At 36.4% G+C, this 2,500-nt stretch overlaps 1 long non-coding RNA gene across 1 annotated transcript in view; it reads right to left on the reverse strand.

The window, feature by feature from the left end:
- The window catches only part of LOC144960988 (uncharacterized), a 2,855-nt gene extending 971 nt beyond the window's left edge, over positions 1-1,884 (reverse strand). Inside the window, exons 1-2 of the long non-coding RNA XR_013643010.1 lie at positions 1,797-1,884; positions 1,065-1,146 (exon numbers count right to left, since the gene is read on the reverse strand). This is a non-coding gene — a long non-coding RNA (uncharacterized LOC144960988). The remainder of the gene's footprint in view (positions 1-1,064; positions 1,147-1,796) is intronic.
- Positions 1,885-2,500: the final 616 nt, after the last annotated feature.

Genomic DNA, 2,500 nt, shown 5'->3' on the forward strand with positions numbered 1-2,500 from the left:
TACGTATTTTTAGACATCATGTTGTGCATGTGTAATAATCATCATGATTAATTGAAAAGTTCGCGTTCAAATCCACTGCTTAGTTTAGCAATTTGCCAATAAAGCAATCTAACCATTTTTGATAAAACGCCGCTTTTGGTTTGGCACCCCTTGAAAAGTGATTATAGCGCAATACGTCGATATTGCGCTATTCAAAGCTCAAGTTCTTGGATAAGAAATCAAACCAAAAAGAATATAGGACACACGGGCACATCCTTCCTCCCTCAGTAAATTTATATTATGCATTTTTCTTAAAGAGGCATCATAAAGAAGTTCCAGAAATAAAATAGTTTGTGCAAGTAAACGGCAAATTACAGCGTTATTGCCCTTGATGTATAAATGTCAAAATACGCACAGAAAAACATTCTGAGAACTCCACGAACTCTTTTTACTTTAAAACCAAGACATGGTTTTTGTATTTTGGCGCAAAAACGGCCGACCGCAATGAGGAATGTTTCCTCGTCAATGTTTACTTCAGAAAAAAGAATGGACCAAATGTCAAAGCCTACATTGGCTATTATATTTGATTATAGAGTTATCTGTAAAAAAAGTTGTTACTGACCTAAACCATCAATACGTTTAATACTTATTTTCTACGCGGCAGCAGTACGGTATTTGCTTCGTACCCGAGAGGTATCGAGTTCGACCAATCGCCGTTGCGCTGTGTGGCCTTGAGCAAGTCACCTCGCCTAGCCCAATTTGCGGCGCTGCACTGCGGCTGACGCCTGGTTAATTCCAGTTTTCCCTTAGACTATAACCTAGAGACAAATTTCTCATATGAGATGAATGAAGGGAATTGTTTTTATTTATATATTCATTTATTTATTTATTTATTTATCTATTTATTTATATAAACAAACCTAAAAATAAATATTCTTGATACAAATACTGTTGTGAAAACAAAGTGATAAGAAGCACATATTGTGCTTTCGATATTGTGTATGTGGTTGTTGCCCTCTATAGTTTCCTCGTTATTAAAGAAAACAAAAAAAGTTTACCGGGTAATATTCTTATATGAAACATACTTTTTCTTTTCTCCAGAAGTTCTTCATGAGCTTTCTTCCTCATCTCTGCTTTCACGGCTTGCTGTCTCACAGACTGCAATTCCTGTAATAATAATAAAAAATAATGAATTTCAAATCATTTACAAACACCAACATTAACGATGACTTATAACAAAAATCTTTTTAAAAAGTGATATTATAATATGTTTATTATTGGCGATGGGAGGGAGGAATTTTGATCCATTTCTTCGCAGCCTTGAGAAGGATTTGTTCAGGGCCATATTCTCCAAGATTATTAACCCCCAATTAGCTCACTTGGACAACATGGGTGATTCCTGTTGACATCAGACATCTTGTTTGATGAGTTATCTATTTGTGACCCGCTTCCTCAAAACGGTATTAAGTCGGGATGATCAAAGCGGTAAGAATAGAATCTATGACCAAAAACATCAGACTTGGGTTGAGTCCATGTATGTATTATTGAAGAAAAGATATAGAATTTTAAAGTGCTGAAAACCAAAATTTCGTTTTCTTGACCAGTTCAGCTTAAAATTGACTTTTCAACATCTTGTTCATCCAGACATAATACCGTTTTGAAACGATGGGTCACATATTCCTTCGTGGAATGCCTAGGTGACGATATCTTATGATGTCGTGGCGGAAGAGCATAATAATATATTAAAAGAAAATGTTCTCCAAGAGGAGAGATGCGTATTTCATTAGTCGAGTAATGTAAGTAGTGAAGTTTGTCACCTGTTGTGACGCCTTGATCCTGTCGCAAAACTCCCTGAAGTTTGTGAGAAACTCTTCCAGGCTAAAGGTACGCTCGTCCTCACAGTAGTGCTGGCAAGGCGGGATATTTGCTTGTCGAGTCGTTGTACCATTTCATCTACGTCCAACAGGTCACCATCTGCATCCTGTGGAATGGTAGGAGAATTTCCTTTTCTCGTAAAACTCACTATTTTTTGGACACACACAAACACACACACCCACCCACACACACACACACACACACACACACAATATATATATATATATATATATATATATATATATATATATATTGAATCGTGTTGGATACAAATATGGTACGAATAGTGCTCGATATGTAATAATGGAGCGAATTACAATTGTAATATTTACCACGATGTAACTCATGTAACACGCAGTCCTGACGATGGCTGAAAAGGCCTGAAACATCGATGTAGACTGACTCCAACATCGTGGTAAATATTACAATGATATATAGATAGTTCGAAGATTGATGACGTCACTCAGGTCTTTGTTATTGTTTTTGCCATCCGCGTTTATGAGTAGTGCTCACTGAACTGTATTAACCTGACTATAAACGTTCATGGATAAACACAGTTTTGTGTGGTGGGCCGTTATACTTCCGGATGGCAATGTTATGAGCTTCTTAGCCAAGCGCATACTATATATATATATATAATATATAT

Source organism: Berghia stephanieae, unplaced genomic scaffold (assembly GCF_034508935.2).
Source record: "Berghia stephanieae isolate SIO BIC M18660-M18661 unplaced genomic scaffold, UCSD_Bste_1.3 scaffold1174, whole genome shotgun sequence".
Lineage (NCBI taxonomy): Eukaryota > Metazoa > Mollusca > Gastropoda > Nudibranchia > Aeolidiidae > Berghia > Berghia stephanieae.